We start from the raw sequence: 6,893 nt of genomic DNA, 5'->3' as shown, positions 1-6,893 counted from the left end.
TGCACAAACTCATTGCCATCTTGTCAATTCTAACTCATGGAGACCTTATAGGTCAGGGTAGAACTGTCCCTGTGAATTTCCAAGACTGTAACTCTTTAGGGCAGTGGTTCTCAACCTGTGGGTCATGATCCCTTTGGGGATCGAATGACCCTTTTGCAGGGGTTGCCTGATTCATAACAGTAGCAAAATTACAGTTATGAAGTAGCAATGAAAATAATTTTTTGTTTGGGGGGGTCACCACAACATGAGGCACTGTATTAAAGGGTGCAGCATTAGGAAAGTTAACAACCACTGCTTTAGGGAATAAGTCCAGTCCTTCACCCTTGGAACAGCTGGTGTTTACAAACGACTGACTCTGTAGATAGCAACCCACAGAGTAACCACTGTTTAACCAAGGCTCCTTAAATCTGCACAAGTGTTGAAAAGCAAGCATGTCACTTTGAGGACTAAGGTAGGCATGGCGCGAGCCAAGGTATTTTCGATCCCCTTGTACGCTTGGTTGGAAGTTATGCATAAGGGCTCAAGCATGGAAACAATTATGAGGGCTAGGCCGTTTTGTTCTGTTGTGTATAAGGTCGCTATGGATGGGAACCAACTGGATGGCACCTAACAACAACAACAATAACATTTGCTTGTGAAAGTTGGAGGTTGAATAAGTAACTCAAGAAAAAGTGATGCATTTAAATTATAGGGCTGGAGAATATTGAAAATACCACAGACTGCCAAAAGAACAAACAAATCTCTCTTAGAAGAAGTATAGGCAGAATGCTCCTTAGAAGCAAGGTTGGTGAGACTTTATCTCACTACCGCCAAGTCAATTTCAACCCTGAGTGACCCTGTTAGACCACCGGCTCCTGTGGGTTTCCGAGACTGGAACTCTTGACGAGAGGAGAAAGCCTCATCTCTCTCTGGGTAGAGCAACTGGTGGTTTCGAACGGCTGACTGTGTGGTTGGCAGCCCATCGTGTAACTACCACGTCACCAGGGTTCCTTAGTCTCTGGAAAAGGACATGCCTGGTAAAGTACAGGCAGAGTGGGGAAAGAGGACGACCCTCAAAAAGGAGGATTAACGTAGTAGTTAGGAAAATGGGCTGAGACATAACAATGGTGAGGATGGCACAGGACCGGGCTGTATTTCACTCTGTTGTAAATGGAAAGCAACTGAATCTTCCAAACCGTCGCTTTAAAGGAGGCTGAGGATGTTCTATCTTGGCTTGGTTTGAACCGGTCGGTTTTGCTAAATCCATACTATTTGATATAGAAATGAACAGGGGACAACCTCTGTCACTGCCAGAGCTCCAAAGACGGGTTATGGCTTCAGTTTTAGTCTTGTCTAAGAAGATGCTCTGCCCTCCTTTTCTTAAAAGATACGTCTGTTTAGAAGTAGAGGCACTTTTGGATTGAAAGTATTTGTGTGGTCCCTAGTAAGGTAAAATGACACTTTCATCCCAAGACCCACAAGATAATAGCAAAAGAATTCCTAATTACAAGGGGAACTCTTTCCCCTGTGTGTGTGATTTTTAAGCCTGGAAAGGGAGTGATTGTGGTACTCGACTTTTTGCTCTTCCTCTGGCGCGGGAAGGAGGTTACACGTCCTAAGTGTGCAGAGCTGGGAAGAGACCCAAGGAAACCGTTGCTCTTGTTGACCCGAGGGCGACAGCCGCGGTACGTTGGCATGGCTAGGATGCCGGGACGTTCCTGAAACAAGACGATTCTCTCCACAGCCCTCGGCGGGAACAGCGACCCCACAACAGGACTTATGCGTGGATGCTCCCGGGAAGGAAGAAAAACCGGACAATAGACACCAAAGCCCAGGCGGCAGCAAGCAGGACAACGAAAGAGAGTGGCCACCATCCCGCGGTACAGCGGTTCCCGCGAGGCCACGCCCACTGGAGGGCGGGGCCGAACGCATCTTCCGGGTTGCGGGCGGAAGTGACTGAATTTGAATCGCGCTGGCCGTTGCATGGGGCTCTTGGCCGCTGGCTCGGGACGCAGCGCGAGAAACGCAAAGTGACACCGGCGCCTCTGGAGCTTGCACCTCGCGCGCCTTGGTGAGTAGGTGGGAACTGGAAGGGGCAGGGCGCTGCGGGGAGGGAGGCGGCACGGTGACCGGGCAGGAGCCGGGAGCGTGCGGGGCCCGGATGCGTCGCGGGCCCTGGACCGTGCCTTTGGGAGCGTGCAGTGGAGACTGGGGACGTCGGGGCGCCGGGAAGCGTCTCCCAGGCCCCCTGTCCCGACGGCTGCGCCCACAGGCCACAGTAAATGCAGTGCTGAGGAGCCGGAGGCCCCGCCGGCCCTGGAGATTAAAAGCCTCCTCGCACGGACGCAAAGCCACTTCATCCTAATTGCAATTTAGGAGTTCCACTAATTCGGTTTGAAGGTTGACGCGTCAACGGCATTTAGGTCTGGTGGCGAAGACGTTATCACAGGTAACAGAACAGTTCTATTACTAAAGATGGAAGGTTGTGGGCAGGTTTAGAATGCCTAGAGATGCGCTGCCAAGAGGGATGCCTCCAGCCGTGTTTGTTTCCCTGAACCGCAGGAAGTGACAGCCTTTGTAGAGGCTGGTGGGGATTTAAACTGAAATCTGAGTAGCCTTTGTATTTAAACCCCGGATATTTTTCTTTCGCGGTTGACGTTTTTTTCATGTACCGCAAAACCCGAGACTCGCTCGTTTTAACTGGCTAGAGTAACAGCTGGGATTCAAAAGCGTCTTACCTTCCTAACAATAGGGATAAGGTTTGTTTCTCCGCCCTCCCTTTTCACCCCCTTCGTTCATGGGCCACCTGGATTATTATCGGGCTCATTTTCGTACTATTTTATTAAAGCTGCCGGAAACATACTCTTTTTTTGTTTTTAGTGGATAACGATCTACCTAACTACCTTAGCGAAGCCGTGCTTTCCAGACTAGTCTGAGTACATACACTAAATGGGAAACTATAGGACTACTTGAAATGTGTAGAAAATTATATCTTAACGTATAGAAAAATTGTTAGAGTAGCTGTGTATTACTTATAAAAACAGCTAGGCCTTGTGGAGTCCTGGTGGTGCAGTTGGGGAAGCGTTTGGCTGTTAACCTCAAGGCCAGCAGTTGAAACCCACCAGTTGCTACACTGGAAAAAGATGAGGCTCTCAGCTCCCCCGAAAATTTAAAATCTTGGAAACCCAAATTGGCTTTGTTTTGTTTTGTTTTTTCAAGATCATAATAAGCTGTCAAATCATTGTATAGTTTTAAAAGTAGGACACAGAATAAAGACTTGGCTTCATCCACTGCACACCCTAGTTAATGACCTTTAACACAGAGCTGACAAGGAAAAATAAACTACTCAATATTTAATGATGGTTATAAATGTAAACATTTTTTTGAAGAGTGCATAGAAGACATTTGGTAGGCTTACCTAAGGATTTCACAGAAATGCCTGTTCTCATTTCATATGTACTACTAGTAAATGTTAATTTGGGGAGGGGTCTGATTGCCATTTGGTTCATTTAAAAATAGATGTATTGAGTATATTTTGTATATCCAAAATACTTGAAGGAGTTTAATCTCTTAATCTTTCATCTGCCCCTTGTCCCTACCTGGACTTTTCTCATGTGTGCTTTTGCTCTTTACCCCTAATTCAGTGTTTTCAAAAAACTTGTTAATACTCATTCCTGCACTTCAAATATTAGAGATTCTGATCTACTGGGCGTGAAGGATGGGATTGAGAGATCTGCTATTAAGCTAGGAGCTAAAAAATAGGCCAACATTTTTTTAAACTCCTCTTTTTCCTACAAAGGCATTATAACATGCAATGTTGTTTAAAGGCACTGTTGCCGGATTGCCAGAATCCAAATCCTATCATCAATACTTGGTAGCTGTGTGACCCTAGCCAAGCTATTTTGCTTGGCCTAGCCAACCTTTCTTTGCTTCTCTTTTATTTTGTTCCCTTGTATAATAGGATTTTGGGCAGCACCTTCTTCAAAGGGTTATTGTTGTACAAATAGTTAAACACTTAACAGCTAGTTGAAAGACTGGCAATTCAAATCCACACAAAGGTACCTTTGAAGAGTTGCCTGACAGTCAGCTTCTTAAAGGTCACAGCCTGAAAACTCTAGGGAGAAGTTCTGTGCCTACACAAGGTTTGTCAAGTTCAAGACAACAAAGACCTTAGATTCCTGTGTCCAAACACATTTCCTCCTGCACCACCACCCCCCACCCCCACACCCCCCAGCTCAGTGCCACTGAGTAGATTCCAACTCAAGGTGATCCTATGGACAGGGTAGAAATGCTTTTGTGGGTTTCTAAGACTGTAACTCTTTTTTTTTTTTTTAAACATATCAGTGGGGGCTCGTACAGCTCTTATCACAATCCATACATACATCCATTGTGTCAAACACATTTGTACACATGTTGCCATCATCATTTTCAAACATTTTCCTTCTACTTGAGCACTTAGTGTCAGCTCATTTTTCCCCTCCTCCCCTCAACTTCCCTCCCTCATGAACCCTTGATAATTTATTAACTTTTTTTTCATGCCTTACACTGACTGATGTCTCTCTTCACCCACTTTTCTGTTGTTATCCCCCTGGGAGGAGGTTATCTGTAGATCATTGTGATCCGTTCCCCCTTTCTCTCCCCACCTTCCCCTTCCCCTCCTGGTATCTCTACTCTCATTAATTCTCCTGAGTTGTTTTATCTGTCCTGGATTCCCTGTGTTTCCAGCTCTCATCTATACCAGTGTGCATGCTCTGGTCTAGCCTGATTTGTAAGGTAGAATTGAGGTCATGATAGTGATGGGGGAGGAAGCTTTAAAGAACTAGAAAAAAGTTGTATGTTTTATCAGTGCTATACTGCACCCCGACTGGCTCGTCTCTTCCTTGTGACCCTTCTGTAAAGGGATGTCTAGTTGTCTACAGATGAGCTTTGGACCTCCACTCCCGCCCCCCGTCCCCCAACGTTCACATTGATATGATTTTTGTTCCTAGTTTTTGATGCCTGATACCTGATCCCATTGACTTCTCATGATCACACAGGCTGGTGTGCTTCTATGTGGCCTTTGTTGCTGCTCAGGTAGATGACAACTTGTTTATCTTCAAGCCTTTAAGACCCCAGATGCTATATCTTTTGATAACCGGGCACCATCAGCTTTCCTCACCACATTTGCTTATGCATCCATTTTGTGTTCAGTGATCATGTTGGAAATGCTTCCTCTCCCCACCCCCACCCCACTTTCATGACCCCAATTCTACCTTACAAATTGGGTTAGACCAGAGCATGTACACTGGTACAGATAAGAGCTCTAGACAGGGAATCTAGGACAGATAAACCCCACAGGAACAATAATGGGAGTAGCAATACCATGAACATAGGTGGGGGGGGGAAGGGGTGAAATGGGGAACTGATCACAATGTTTGCTGTATTAAGCCCCTCCCCACCTGCCCGTGCAGCCCAGGTTGGCAAACAACAAAAACGTGGGTGAAGGGAGACAGTAGACGGTATAAGATATGAAAATAATAATTTATAGTTTATGGGGTCCAAGAGGGTGGGAGGGGAAAAAAGCTAATACCAAGGGCTCAAGCAGAAAGAAAATGTTTTGAAAATGATGATGGCAACATATGTACAAAAGTGCTTGACACAATGTATGTATGTGTGGATTGTGATAAGAGCTGTAAGAGCCCCAAATAAAATGATTTAAAAACATTTTTTTTAAGTCTCAATTTTTGGAGAGACTTCCCCTGCCCTTTCTGCCCACACTGAGCGCAGACCTGACTGATGAGATCAGGGCCGTCCGGGAGGTATTTGTGGTAGTTACATAATATCGTGCCAACTTATAAATAGAGCAAAGAGATGGAATGTAGCCTGCCAATCAGATCACAGCCTGATGACGCCTCCTGGTTAGGGTGACCTTCTCATGAGGATGCTGGGAACTTCATCTCTTTCTTCCTGGAAGTGGGGCTACACTCTCTCTTTGTCTTTGTCTTCCTGTGGACAAGCCATGTGGAGCTCTCCTGAGACCTGAGCGAGTCATGTGGTGGAGACCTGCAGAGACAACTTTGTGGTGCTTCCTTTGCCATTGGATCCACAAGAGTTTTCACCCTGTGATCTTTTTGTCATCATTGTGTGTGACAACATGAGTCTGAAAAAGAATTTATGGACTAGTATCAGACATATGGGCTAATGTCGGACTTACGGACTTGATCTGGAATGGTTGGGTGTTTTCTCAGTATACAATCGCTCTTTGATATAAAGCTCTCTTTTACACATAAAAAGAAAGTCATTTTTTTCCTATTACCTGTGATATGTAACTCAAATTTCATAGCTTTTTAATTTGCCACCATTTTCTTCTTTTCCTTCTTCTCTTTCTCCTCCTCCTCCTTTTTTAACAACACTTTCTCAGTTAGGTTCCAATCTTCTTTTCCAGTCATCATCTTTATCATATTCCAACTCTTCTCCAACCAGCTGGAGATTACTACAATTCTCAAATCTATTTTTATTTTTTATACATATTTTGTTTTGATTTATTTCCCCTTTACTAGTTATGTCTTTATAACTCCGCAAATGACTAATATTACTGTGCAAATAAGATGCATGAAACACTAATAGAGGGGATTGGTAAATTTTGCCATTGCTCCTGTGTATATAAGTGAGCCATCTTAGAAGCAGTAGGAGAGAGAATCCTATGACCATCAAAAAAGAAGAGTCACCAGCAGAGTGCCTGTCATATTTCTGTCTGAAGTGATGGAAGCAGCAGAGGCTTCAGCAGCAAGATCATGAGACTGAGCAGAGGAATCATGCTGCGATCATGAGGCAAAGTGGCATTCTTCCCAGCCGATGAAACAAGGCGATGGCCAAGAGACCATGTAGTTGAAAGGCTGAGGACCAGAGAGAGACTTGTCTGCCAGCATGGCTAA

The 6,893-nt window shown here is 45.0% G+C and overlaps 1 protein-coding gene across 2 annotated transcripts in view; it reads left to right on the top strand.

Moving 5' to 3' along the window:
• Positions 1-1,984: 1,984 nt before the first annotated feature.
• G2E3 (G2/M-phase specific E3 ubiquitin protein ligase) overlaps positions 1,985-6,893 on the top strand; it is an 82,244-nt gene continuing 77,335 nt past the window's right edge. Inside the window, exon 1 of one of the 2 annotated variants that reach the window (XM_045287955.1) lies at positions 1,985-2,050. The gene's annotated coding sequence lies outside the window, so the exon portion shown is untranslated. The remainder of the gene's footprint in view (positions 2,051-6,893) is intronic. The other variant, XM_045287954.1, reaches the window with a different exon arrangement.

This window comes from Echinops telfairi, unplaced genomic scaffold (genome assembly GCF_000313985.2).
Source record: "Echinops telfairi isolate 266 unplaced genomic scaffold, ASM31398v2 ScPeMD7_18;HRSCAF=68, whole genome shotgun sequence".
Lineage (NCBI taxonomy): Eukaryota > Metazoa > Chordata > Mammalia > Afrosoricida > Tenrecidae > Echinops > Echinops telfairi.
The sequence above is the reverse complement of the archived record's forward strand: the minus strand, read 5'-3'. Positions and strand labels throughout refer to the sequence as shown.